The 14,775-nt window shown below is 38.8% G+C and overlaps 1 long non-coding RNA gene across 1 annotated transcript; it reads right to left on the reverse strand.

The window, feature by feature from the left end:
* Nucleotides 1-56: 56 nt before the first annotated feature.
* Nucleotides 57-2,124, reverse strand: LOC126591763 (uncharacterized). The gene is made up of 3 exons (XR_007612500.1): nucleotides 1,957-2,124; nucleotides 1,243-1,822; nucleotides 57-356 (listed from the first exon to the last, which is right to left on the reverse strand). It is a non-coding gene; the product is annotated as an uncharacterized LOC126591763 (long non-coding RNA).
* Between the last annotated feature and the right edge of the window lie 12,651 nt (nucleotides 2,125-14,775).

The raw sequence follows: 14,775 nt of genomic DNA on the forward strand, positions 1-14,775 counted from the left end.
GCGTAGTCAATGATAATTGATTGATTAATGAAGAAGTTTTAAGGGTACTAAAAATGACACACCCCGATCCTGAGATCAGGGCGTGCTGGCCGCCATGTGAGCTTGACGTAACCATAAGTGCGATACGGAAGCAAGAAAATAAGAAATACGAAGGATTAATACCAACTACTTGCAGAAATATTCAACTAGCATACTAGAGCGAGTTATAAAGTAAACACACAATTCAGAGCGAAGGTACTAGGTGCTGTCAAGTAGGACTATAATTAAAGTACAACACCCGCATGTGAGTCCTACATGTAGAGTGTCTGTCAGAATGCCGAAAAGAACCTCGTGAGCCGCCAACTGCTAGCTAGAACCTGTAGGGGCGCAAAAACAAAATTGAGTGGGTGGCGCAAAAACAAAATTGAGTGGGTCAGTAGAACCAAATCTTTCCAAAACATTTATTTAAAACACGTCTAACCCCTCACCGTAAAACCTGTATACTTTCCCAAAAAAATAGCATATAATCCTATATATAACACCAAAAGTTCAAATCACAATCCTTCAACGCTTTTCAGAAAGAATATACCATGCCATGCCATGCCACATGCCAAAATACAATATAAATGCATCAATATAAGTCAGGTGAAAATAATAAATCAACCGGAGACCCTACAATGGTCCTGTACGGCTGATACCATAGCTTAATATTCCATCCAGCCGGAGTCACCAACGGTGACCTGTACGGCCCTGCCGGAGTCACCAATTGGGACCTGTACGGCACCACGCTGCACATAAGTCGGAACTACATATAGTAGTCTGTACGACTAAGATGGTAAAATAATACGCTCTAGTGCTCCTCTCATCAATGATCTGCGCATATAATTGAAAGTCACCTACTAGTCGGAACCACCCCAGTGGTCTGTACGACTAACATGTCGGAACCCTCACATGGTCTGTACGACATGCACCTACTTGGATCCAAGGTGAGCGTGCGGTGCGGTGAATAATATGAGCACTAACATCAAGGTGCAGATTATGAGCTCTCAACACAATTCACATTATCGGTGATTCACATAATTTCCATAAAACTCACCTGGGCGTCCACAACACCAATTTACACACATATCTATATGCATTAACATCATCCCGTAATATTCATAATATGCATGCATGGCAATTGAAACTTACTTTCATATAAATTAAAGTTCTGGGAGAAATAATAGTATATAGGTAATACGAAAAACAAAACTGCCCACTCACTGGTAAGTCGATGGGTCGTAACCCCCGTGACGTCCCTGGATGCGCTCGTCCTCGGGATAGGTGTCACCTATATGCGAAACAACTATAAAAACGTTAATTAATGCACATAACCGATAATTCGAAATAACTTCTCATACGATGCTCAATTTGGGTATATGAATATACCACAGTGACCTACTCGACGTCACGGACGTCGACAAATTTTTAGAATTAATTTTGGGCTTGTCACGCGCCCCCACGCGCCGTGGGTGGCACGGACCTACACGCCCCCACGCGCGTCTCCTTCCTCAACCAATCGCCGGACTGGTTTTTCCAGTGACCGGATTCTGGGCATTTTTCAAACGCCTTGTTCTCCGTCATTTCTCAACCATTTTCTTCGTATTTTATATCAAAATGAAGCCCTAAACATGTAGTTTCACGTTACACTACTTTAAGGCTCTAAAAATCATGAAATCTCACCGAAGAAATTCCAAGAAATCGGCCAACTTCGAACTACACGATCCCGACGTCCAAAACTTCTAAACGAACGTCCCCGAGCTTCCTTAGGACCTCACTAAGCTCACTGTGAGCTTAGAATTCCCTGAAAATCAACATAACACGATTGCATGAACAGTAACATAAAACTGGGGTTCGGGTTTCACGTGATTTCGAAGGTTTCACGTCCTAAAACTAGCACCATTCAACTCAGGACGACGAAAGGATGAAGAACCATACCTTTTTAGCTTCGATCCGTGGAAGTTCGAAGGAATTTGGTCTCATCCATACGGTTCGAGAGTGAGAGAGTGAGAGAGAGTCATGAGGGAAGAGAGAGAGGCACGGGGGAGGAAGAGAGATGAAGGAAGTGTGTGTGTGTGTGTGATCCAACACAATCCTCACCATCCATTCAACTTCATCCCTAACCACACAATTCACAAACTCATTTAATCCAACTTAATATTTTTTATAAAATCTTATGAAATAATTGTATTTAGCCCAAAAGATATGTCACACACACACATACCTTAATACCCGTCAAGGGTAATTCCGTCATTTCACCTCCCCGATATGAAAATCTCAGGACGGGCTGTGACCCCTTTTTTTTTTTTTGAAATTTGATTCCCTGAACTTGTTAAACCGATCTCTTACACGCAAATGCGTAACTTACACAAAAATAGACATATAGTTAATGAAAAAGAAACAAACAATTAAATGCATGATACATCATAAAACCAACACAAAAATTGGCAAAACGGTGGTAATAGAATTATGATGGTTAATTTTAATTAAAAGCGGTTCTCCTACCATTCAAAAACCCTAAACTCACATTCAAATTAAAACTACATCCTAGAAATTTTCAATTTCCAGCATAAGAATTAGGTCATAAACTCGTATAGTTTTCAAATGCATACTTCTTTAATCAGCAGGATGAGGACAAGCCGTTTGAAATGTAAATTATACTGATGAGATTCACATTGAACTTGGCATATAAATTTACCTAATCCATATTTTGAGATAATATAAATTAATGAAAGAAGATAATTTTACATTTTCCTCCACCCTTTCGTAAAAGCAGTAGTGCAACCAACCAATGGTTGGACCAAATAGTGCTATGCAATATTATTATTACACAGCTGATTACTCTCTTCCAACGTGTTCTCTAAATTTTTTATAATGATAATAAAACTATTCTATGGTTCTCCTAAATTATTTGGTTCAAACAACTTCATTTTTCATGAGGATAAGCCTGTGCTATATAATCCAAAACACGAACACACACAAAAAAAGAGAAAAAAGAAGATGAAAGAGTTTAAAGGAAACCACCAAAATCATGGATCTTAATCAAATTGTTTAGCTATCCAAAAAAGGTTCTTACATACACAAAATATGTTTAATTGGGAAGCTAGATTCACGAGTTGGTTATCTGGTAAACTGTCTTAGTCCATATGCTGAAGCTCTGGTTGGTCCTGTTGGGTATCTTTGTACAACTGAAGGGGCCGGTCTCCTTCGCTGCTGGTCCCAACTGATTGGGAACGTGATGTTGTGATCAAGAATGCCATTCTTAAGTACAATTTTTAACCTATGCACCAACCTTTTGTTTTGTTTTGAGCTTAATCAAGCCTACGTTCTATTTAATTTTGTTCTATCTAGTGCACGTCTATGGTTTTTAATTATGTCTTTCTCCATCATTAATGAAACTTTGCAGCCGAAAGGTAGCCAATCTCTCCACTTTGGCCTCAACTTGGTAGCTAATTAATTTATGAAAAAATACTTGTAAATTAAATTTTGGTCAATTTATACTAGCCTACAAAGTAACTAACTCTAACCTTCTAACAAACTCTTACTAGACCAATCTCCAGCATTCAATTATAAACCAATCTCCACCATACATCTATTAATATGTATAAGTATCTTAATTTGTAAATATAGTATCGTTTGTAAAAGAAAAAAATTATCATTTTTTTTTATTATACCCCCCTCTCTTTTTTTTCGATAAAAATCAGCAGCTAGCAGCTTTCTATATACCTTTTTTTGAAATGAAGCAAACAAGAACAAGCAGCTCCCATTTCAAGATAACAATTGAGCACATCCTGCTTAATTTATACAGATGGATGGTTTTCTATCAAAAACTTTTGTAAATGATTGATTATAAAGATTATGCTGAGCAATCGATAGCCTCTTGCGTGGTCCTGTCTACCAATAAAAAGGGCGTCACATATGTTGACACCATAATTAACCATGGCATGTAATTTTTGTCCGTTAAGTTTCTCTTTGGACACCCCAAATTTTAACCCTATGTTGCTTAATTATAATAAGGACCGATGAGCATGGACCAATTGACAATCTTATTGAAGCTGTCCCCTCGAAAAGAATTCATAAACGTGGAAAGCCTCCATTGTTGATCCTAACATTTCAGGTAAGTGTGTGGGAAAGGAAACATGGCCATGGACATCCATCATTTTGTTCAGCAACCACAAATAATTGAAGTTATGAACCAATGACAAGGACAAAAAAATTAAACGTGGTGGGGCAACGAGAAACCCTTCATTTGTTTATGGTAATAAAAATAATGCTAGTCATCAATTCTGTAAATTTGAAAATATGTAATGGGTATTTTCTATGGTACATTAATTTATAGAATGTATCGATGTTTGAATGATTAAACGGTGGACTGTGAAATTTTTGTAATGTAACAGTCCAAAACAAAAACAAAAAAGGTGACAAGATATTTGTAAAAAGCTTTCTTTAAGGACAGTCATTGTTTTCTAGCTAGGGTTCTAGCTAAAAGTCACAACTTGGGTTTTAAGATGAATCATATGACCTAGAAACAGCACAAATCCTGTTGTTGACCTTCTATCATTAGGATCACCAGCCCAATCTGTATCAGAAAAGACTTTCACATCTAAGTCACCTTTGATATACTTCATTCCCAAGTTAAGTATGCATTTCCAATATCGAAGTATCCATTTTACTGCAATGAAATGTGAGTCCATTGGATTTTGCACGAACTGACATACCTAATGCACTGCAAATGCAATATCAAGTCTAGTAAATGTTAGGTACTGCAATGCCCCAACTAAGCTTCTATATAATCCTAGATTATTATAAGGTTTGCCATCATCAAGAACCAACATGTTATAAGGCAAGCATGGTGTAGCACATGGTTTTGAATCTTCCATTTTTGTCTTGGCAAGAAGATCCCTTACATACTTTGCTTGAGACAAAAACAAACCATCAAGTTGAAATATAACCTATATTCCTAGAAAATAATGAAGCTGCCCCAAGTCTTTAAGTTCAAACTCTTTTGTCAAAGCAGTTATTACTTCATTAATCACTGAAGATGTATTACAAGTGATAATAATATCATCAACATAGAGAAGTAATATGACTATTGAGCTGCCAGATTGTTTGACAAATAGTGAAGAGTCTGCATAAGCTGAGATGAAGCCAAGGTATGGGAGAAAACTTGTAAATTTCTCATTCCAAGACCTTGGGGCTTGCTTTAAACCATATAATGATTTGTGTAGCTTGCACACATAATTTGAATGATGAGAATCAACAAAACCAAGAGGATATGACATATACACTTCTTCCTGCAATATGCCATGCAAGAAAGCATTCTTCACATCTAGCTGCCTTAATGACCATCCATAGTGAGCTGTCAATGCTAATACAAGTCTAACAGTTGTTGGTTTAACAACTAGACTGAAGGTTTCTCCATAATCAATTCCTTCCTCTTGACTAAACCCTTTTGCAACAAGCCTAGCCTTGTATCTCCCAACTGTGCCATCTGCATTTTTCTTGATTTTAAACACCCATTTACACCCAACTAGATTCTTGTGATGTGGTAAAGGCAGCAAGCTCCATGTACCTTGAAAGTGTAATGTAGAAAGTTCTAATTTCATTGCCTCAACCCAAACTGAACTTTTCAGTGCAGACTTATAAGTTGTAGGTTCCACAATAGTCAAATCAATACCTCCAATCTCATGAACAATGGATAACAATGCCATTCTCTTGATGACACCACTCTTTGATCTAGTTTGCATTGGATGCAGATTTAGTGGACGAATTGATAAGATAACTTGAAGGCTCTCATGTTGGGATTCAGGAACCATATTATTTGAATCTGAGACATTGTGTTCATGTGCAATAATAGATTGGGATGGCATTGACACAGGTGATGAGATTGGGATAGATGACACAGAAACAGATGAAGTAGAAGATGAACCCTCAATGTTTAATGGACTAGACTCTCTAGGGGTTGGGGTGATAAGAATATTAGGCTGAGGTATAACAAAGACATTGTCCAAATTTATTGTGACAGTTGATGTATTTGACATTGATTTTTCCAAATTTGTTGTGATAGTTGATGTATTTGACATTGGGAGTGATGGTGAAACTCTAGGTTGATCATGTGTAGCACTTAATGTATGGTATGGAAACTCTCTTTCATCAAATATGACATGCCTAGATATATAAATCCTCTTCTTAGCAACCTCATAACATATATACCACTTGTATTTTAATGCATATCTTAGAAAAATGCATTTGGTGGTTCTAGGTAGTAGCTTTGATGTGTTTAATGGTCTGAAAAGAGGGTAACATGTGCATCCAAAGATCTTTAAGTAATGTACATTAGGCACAGATTCATACAATGCTTCAAATGGTGATTTTTGATTTAAGGTTTGAGAATGCATTCTATTTATAAGGTACACTAAGGTTTGAATTACAAAAGACTAGAAATTTGCAAATAAATGAGTTGTTTGCAATAAGGTTATTATTGTCTCACTAATATGGTGATGTTTCCTTTCTGCTAGGCCATTTTATTTTGGTGTATAGGGACATGACAATTGGTGCTTAATACCCTTGGCTACAAGAAAGGCTTGAAACTATTACCCTATATATTCACCCTCACCATCACTCTACAACTTCTTTATTGAAACTGAAAACTGATTTAACACAAACTGATAAAACTTAATAAATGTGTCACAAACAACATCTTTATTAACAATTGGAAAAATCCAACAAAATCTAGTACATTCATTTATGAAGGTTACATAGAATTTAAATCCTTCAATAGACAGACAAGAAGCAAGACCCCATACATCACTATGCACTACTTTAAATGGTATGACAGACCAATTTGTTTTGTTTTGAAATGGTAATTTGGTGATTTTATCCCCCAAAACAGGTTGAGCACAGACTAGGTAATATATCAGAAGCTATAAGAACATTAGACTTTTTAAGCATTTAAGACACAACAAAATTGAAGAGGTGACCTAATCTGTGATGCCACAAACTGGAGTGTACTTGTTTCCCAACATATGATGCAGGTTGTAAGGCTTGCTTTGAATGACTGGATGAAATTGGGAATGATAAAATCCATTATTAGACATTTTAACATAATTCTCCCTGTGGCTTTGTCTTGAATCCAAAAGCAAAAAGCATCAAATATCAGCCAACAGTTGTTATCAAGGCAAATTCTATGTACAAAGAGCAAGTTCTGTGATATTTTAGGAACATATAGAATAGAGTTAAATTTCAAATTATGAAATAGAGTCTGCAATATGGAAGAACCCTTGTGAGACACAAGCAAACCTTCTCCACTTGCTGTTTGGATCATCTCATTTGATGGAAAATGAGTAGCTAAGGACAAATTATTCAAATCAGCTATCATGTGGCTTGTTGCTCCTGAGTCTGTGAGCCAAACTTGTGGTGATTAAGACTCCATATGTGGTGCAGATGCATTGACATGCATTGCAGAAAAGTTATTTTGGATGTCAGCATTTCTGAAGTGACAAAATTGAGCATTGTGATTCTTTTTGCCACAAATCTAGCAATCGTTATGAACTGAAGCTTCAACATTCCTAAATCTACAAGTATCTACAAGATGACCAAATTTACCACAAATCTAACAAGGTGGCATTAAGGAATTGTTGTAAAATTGCTGTCTTGGTGGTGAGGTACCAAGAATTCTAGAAGCTGCATTATTGTAGGATGGCTTATTTCCAAATCTTGAAGCATACTGAAACTTACCTCTACCCCTATTCTTGTTAAAGAATGGCTTATATGCAAATGAACCCCTTTGATGATTATAAGAACTCCCAAATGATGAACCTTAAGATTGAGACCCAAAAGTGGAAAACCCTTTTGATTGATCCCCATTTGCACCAACCACCATTGCAGTTTGAAATAATAGAGCTTGAATAGTTTCTGTTGATGCACAAAACCGGATGGTCTTGGTACAACGTAAATCCGACCGTGAATCTGCATTAAATGTAAATGACAAAAGAGTTATCATGGTTCACCCCAAGGTTTGGGCTACGTCCACACTGATTGTATTGTATTTCTCTGTTGAAGAGGGAGAGAGAGAGCTTAGAGCTTAGGGGGTGTGAAGAAGCTTCGAGAGGGATGAGGAGAGACTCCCCCCTTTGTGAGGGTGAGGAGGCCCTTTTATAGAATAAGGGCTCCTCCCCTAATTACATATTTGCCCCTTCCTTTATTACATAATTACATTTAAGTCCCCCGAGTATTTATACGTGGTCTAAATACGAGGCCCTAAATATGGTATAAACAGTAGTCCCCCAAGTCTTCAGTCAAGAGAGTCTTTTGGCTGGAGACTTGAAATTTAGTCCATGTGTGGGCTGAAATAACTAGATGTTGTCTTGAACTGATGCTCGATATGAGGCAGTGCTCATTCTGAAATAACGCTCAACTAGAAGTAGCACACACTACGAGGCTGCTCGGCTCGTGGCTTATGTTGCCATGGTTGGCTCGGCTTGCGACGTTTGAAGGTGAGGGAGTCCCTTTTATAGAATAAGGGCTCGCTCATCAATACATGAATGATGGGCTAGAGTTGATGATCGCAGCGAGGCGGTTGCTCAGTAGGCGGCAATGCTCTCTAATGGTGGTGAGGGAGTCCCTTTTATAGAATAAGGGCTCGCTCCTCAATACATAAGTGATGGGTTAGGAGTGATGCTCGCGATGAGGCGGTTGCTCAGCTGGCGGCGTTGCTCTCTAATGATGGTGAGGGAGTCCCTTTTATAGAAGAAGGGTTCTCTCCTCAATACATGAATAATGGGCTAAGTCCCCTAAATGCTTTCATGATGCCCAAATGTAGAGGCCCAATGTGTGGTACTAAAGGTGATGCTTGTGGCGAGGCGGTTGCTCGGCTGGCGACGGTGAAGGTGAGGGAGTCCCTTTTATAAAACAAGGGTTCGCTCCTCAATACATAAATAGTGGGTGGTGCTCTCTCTAATGAAAGTGAGGGAGTCCCTTTTATAGAATAAGGGCTCACTCCTCAATACATAAATAATGGGCTAAGTCCCCCAAGTATTTTTCATGAGGCCCAGTTGAGGTCTAATATATGGTACATAATGTAGTCCCTCAAGTCTTCGGTCAATAGAGTCTGTTGGCTGGAGACTTCAAATTGAATCCATGTATGGGCCAAAGTGGCGGTTGTTCGGAGACGGTATTTGTATACCCTACACTGAAGCTTTGTAGGTGAAGCTTTGCAAGTGAAGCATTGAAGTTAGAGCTCTGTAAATGAATCTTTTGAAGCTGTTTGACATGAGTGATGCTCATGAATGTTTATGTTGGTTGACATGGGTGATGCTCATGTATGTTATCATGAGTGATGCTCATGAATGTTAATGTATGATTGTCATGAGTGATGCTCATGAATGTTTATGTATGAATGACATGAGTAATGCTCATGTATGATTTGAAGTACTGGGCGTACTTTTGATCACCTGGTTGGTGGCATGAAGGAGAGTACGGGTTGTACATTTCATCACCTGGTTGGTGGTATGAATAGCTAGTTGCCAAATGATATTAGAGTACGGGTTGTACATTTCATCACCTGGTTGGTGGCATGAATGGCTAGTTGCCAAATGATATTAGAGTACGGGTTGTACTTTTCATCACCTGGTTGGTGGTATGAATGGCTAGTTGCCAAATGATATTAGAGTACGGGTTGTACTTTTCATCACCTGGTTGGTGGTAATAGCGACAGGTTGCCGAATAATTTTAGAAGTACTTGGCGTACTTTTGATCACTTGATTGGAGCTTTTTTGGTTTTATGGGCCTCCGCCCTCCACAACATGCCAGCCCATTAATTATGGGCTTTTCTGTTTTTTTTTTTTTTTTTTTTTTTTTTTTTTTTTATCCTCTGATGGGTTTATACATATTATCCTCTGATGAGGTTTATACAGATGTTTCCGAAAGATAAGGAAAATTACATCATTAAAAAAAATTGAGGAAAGTAAAACATATCATTCTGGTGGGGTGTTTATGCCTTGCTTTTGCAGTGTTTTTCTGCTGCAGTGTCTCTTCATCTGGCAGACATAAGGAATTATAATACTATGAAGATTTTTTGCTTTTCTCTTTTCCTTTTCAGCTTTTCCTTTTGCTTTTGTTTCTGTTTCCCACTGCTTTTCTCTTTGCCCTTTTCATTTCTGCTTTTGATATGAATGTTGACGACATGATTAAGGGCACAACTCTTTGGACAGCCTCTTCGACCCTACCCACTTGCTTTTCTTGGTACCTCCACTGCATATTGCAGGAAGATTGTTTTCTGAAATCAGACGGAACAAGGACTTTGCCACGTTGGTATGTCGGTGATCAGCAGCCGTTTGTCCACCATGACTGCTTATACTCAAAGACCGGAGTGTTGACCAGAGTCGTGAATTAGAAAGCAGACGCATTGTTACCCTTGATCTTAAACCAAGCCTCAGCAGCACACTGCTTGTGGGCAGCAGCCAAATCAGCCAAATCAGCCTTATAAGAACATCCTAGCTCAATAGGAATCCCAGATTCATGATTCATTGCATCCAAGCTCAGGTGATAAATCTTGCAGTCCCTCACCACTTTCGCCACGTTAATCTTCACCTCCTCCAGATCTACCTCCGCCGAACTCTCTGACGCAGATGCTTCCCTCTCCACAAGAGGCGCTACGGCGTCCCGCTTCTCTCTCCACTACATCAACAACCACATGGGCTTTGTCTACAGCTGCCATTTGTAAAAAACCCAAAGAGAGAATCTTCATGTAATGGCTCTGTGCAGCCAAGATCATTAATGCCCACAAAGGTTAAAGAAGCTCTCAACCCAGCAGGAAGTGGGTTTTTTAGACTTTCAACAACTGGGTTCTGTAGCAGTAGGTCCTCTCTCTCATCTTTCTCACGGTAGAGGTTATGAGCTTCGTAGAAAACGTAGAAAATGGCAGAGCTGTTGGTGGAGTTGACCGGGGGGTGGCCTGATCTGGTGGGGTGGGCTTCTAGAGGGAAGAGAGGGAAGGACGATGCGGGAGTCGGGTCGAGCCAAGGTGCTCCTGGAGTAGGCGGCGATGAGGGACTGGCAGTATGAATGATTTAGGGGGAGCCATGTGAGACTTCGGCGATGCTCTCTGAATGTTTGATCCCTTCAACTCAGACGGTGTTTTGGCGTCGTAGATGTCCTCGTAAACGACGAATGCGGTGGTAACCCTTAAGCATCTGCAACAGATCAGAAAAGGGTCAGATCTTGCTCTCGGTATGGTTGTACTCGAAACTGGAGACGTTCTTGGTCTCTGCTTCTTTGTCGCACCGATCCCGGTCTCTTTCTTCGTCTTCCTCTGATTTCAAGCTCAGGCCGTGGACTTCCGTGTCGCTAGTCGGTTCCGGTGAAGGAACTCCGGCGGCGCTGGCAAAAATGGCAGCAATTACCTCATCGAGGAGGAAGAAGGCGGTAATGATCACAACGAGGATTCACCTCAATGTTTCTAGACGCTCCTTCCTGATAGCTTCCAGATCCGGTCTCAGTATTTTGGATCGGGGATTGCATGGCGTTGAACCTGTAGTAATTGCCCTGCGAATAGGACGAGTAGGCAGGAGACGCCGGCGTAGAGATACCACGACCCCGTCCCGAACGGGATGTCGTCCAACGTCGTCATCAGGTCTATGACGCCATTCAACGACATCATTTTTACCGTCGTATTCAGCTGTTAGATTAGGATACGTGATTATGTCGTGATAGACGGCAGAGATTGAAGCAGCAGAGAAGCTCATTGTGAAACAAACAACGATGAGTTGAGGTTTTCTTGAGTTGTGTTGAGTGGTGTTTGGAGGTTTGAAACGGATTTTGCAGATTTGCAGATTCTGCAGATTCACGATGGAAGTGAAAAAATGAAAGAGAACCGACATAGTTTTTTGTGTCGATTCCCACAGACGGCGCCAAATGTTGATGCACAAAACCGGATGGTCTTGGTACAACGTAAATCCGACCGTGAATCTGCATTAAATGTAAATGACACAAGAGTTATCGTGGTTCACCCCAAGGTTTGGGCTACGTCCACATTGATTGTATTGTATTTCTCTATTGAAGAGGGAGAGAGAGAGAGTTTAGAGCTTAGGGGGTGTGAGGAAGCTTCGAGAGGGATGAGGAGAGACTCCCCCCTTCGTGAGGGTAAGGAGGCCCTTTTATAGAATAAGGGCTCCTCCCCTAATTACATATTTGCCCCTTCCTTTATTACATAATTACATTTAAGTCCCCTGAGTATTTATACGTGGTCTAAATACGAGGCCCTAAATATGGTATAAACAGTTTCAATCATTGCTTCTTCAGCAAGTAATTGAGCCCTCAAATCTTTGATTGAGATCACATTTTCCCTTCCTCAAATAATCAACCTGATAGTGTTAAACTCAGAAGGTAGACCAGAGAGAATAAGGATAACAATGTCATCATCCTCAAATAGCACACCAGCTGCAGCTAAGTAGTCCCGAGCCTCTTTAATTCGTTGCAGGTATGTTGTAATTGAATCAGACCCTTTCCAGATAATCTGAAGATCGGATTTGAGTTGAAAAGTACTTGTATGAGTAACCGTAGAGAAATGTTCCTTCAGTTTTGTCCACATATCACAAGCACTGATACTCCCAATCACACAAGAAACAGCCGGAGATGAAAGAGTAGCTGTGAGTAATTGCATTAATGCACGATTCGTGCATTTTCCAATCTTGAATTCATCATTTTCAATCGAGCAGGAAAAAGCGCCTGAATTAACTTCTAAATTGCTTGATGCAGGTGTGAGAAATCAAGGAGGGCATAAGGATGAACCGTCAACAATGAGACCATGCCTTTCAAGAAGAAGTTGAATCTGAAAATTCCAGGTCAAATAGTTCATATCATCAAGCCTCACTATCACGAACGTTGATACATTTGAAATCAGAGATGTAATAGGCGATTAAACAATATGTAGCTGTGCTGCAGTCACCATCGTTGCAAGAAACCTAGAAATCTGTATAGAAAAACCAGCTAAAGACTTGTATCGAGCACTTCGTGTGCAATCAAGAACCAATCAAAGAAGAAAGAAAAGATGGAGAAATCATAAAGCTCCAAGAAATGTAGAAAGAGAAACATCAATTGTTTGTTGTGAGTGGAAGCAGCCAAGATCTAATCTCAAGCGATCAGCTTTGCAGGCGAAGATACCATGTAAACCATTATGTATTCGATGCTAGAGAGAAAGATAGAAGAGAAGAGAAGAGATAGAGAGAGAAAGAGAGAGAATTTAGCTGAGAATATTATGTATTTCATTGAGTTCATATGGCAGTTATACAATGCTTATATATTGCTGCTATACATTTCCTTCTTACACAGCAAGTCATAGCACCATTTCCTAACTAACTCAGCTAACTAACTCAACTGATCTTTGACATGGCACACTCTATAGTCATTGGATCACTATTCTCAACAGTATGTTGGTTACCTAAGAAAACAAAAAAAAAGGAGATTAAAGAAAAGGGAAAGGCGTGCATGTGCATGTGCATGTGCAAGTGAAAAGAAACCAAAAGCGACTTGTTAGTCGATTCTGTCTTAATCAACTTTCGGTTTTTTTTTTTTTTTTTTCATAATCAACTTTTGTTTTAAGAGACTAAAAAAGGTTTTAAGCATTATATATAAAGCTGATTTTAAAAGGATAGATTATATTTTCAGTGTTGTAAATAATATTTATTATGTGGATGTTCACTTCTATTTCACTATATAATATGTAATTAGTTAGGATTTTTTTTTTATGTAAATATTAAGCCTATAAATGGACACTCTAATAAGAAGGAAATTGCACTCAAATTTCTTCTCTTAATCTCTCTGTTTTCTATCTAACTGTTCTCTGTTTCTCTATATTTATTTTCAACACGATATCAACATGATGATGCTTTTGATTTTAACTTCTAAATAAAGAGATAAGAGAATAGTAGATAAATGACAAGATCACAAGTGCATAAAACTCTTTGAAGGATCATTGCCACTATATCCTTTGCTAAAACTTCTACGACATTAGATATTTACCCTTTATTTCCCTATTATGCTTGTTCTAATTATATATGGTCCTGCGCAGATTCGCTGTTAAATAAAAAGCTCTCGACTGGGGTTATGGTGCAAGATGATGGAAACACATAAGATGTCCAATGCTTATGATTTCACCGTGAACCGTCAAATTATGATTGTGTTTTCATGTCAAATTAGTTTGGGTTTGCCGAATTTGCATGTCAAATTAGTGCATTTATATTATTTTATCACAAACAATCCCCTCACATCTACCACAATTAGTTCTGGTATTGCCTTATTTTATCAACTAATTCATATTACTTCGTAGATCATGAACTACATCTCTCTTCCTATTAATTCATACATATGGATTGCATTCTATTTTAGCATGGCATGAATTCATTACTCATGTAAATATAGTATACCACTACACGGCATGTTAATTAAATACAAACTAAATACTCAATAATATGTGATTAATATATTCTCTAACTCCAATAGAGCATTATGAATTTAACTATAACAAGAACCGCACCTCAGTCCGTTGATCTTAATTTCCGTCCAATATGAACAGAGGCACGCAACTCCATAATTGTATGAATATAAAGTTCATATTCACGTAATTGTGATTCAAGTTGATTTATTTTTAATTGTGTTCATATTTACCGCAACTTTACGGATTGTTACTTTGGTGAGAAAGTTTCCGTGCCATTAGGGAGAGAATGACAGTTTCAAGAACGTCGTGAATCAGCATTGATA

Source organism: Malus sylvestris, chromosome 12, assembly GCF_916048215.2.
Source record: "Malus sylvestris chromosome 12, drMalSylv7.2, whole genome shotgun sequence".
NCBI classification, from domain to species: domain Eukaryota; kingdom Viridiplantae; phylum Streptophyta; class Magnoliopsida; order Rosales; family Rosaceae; genus Malus; species Malus sylvestris.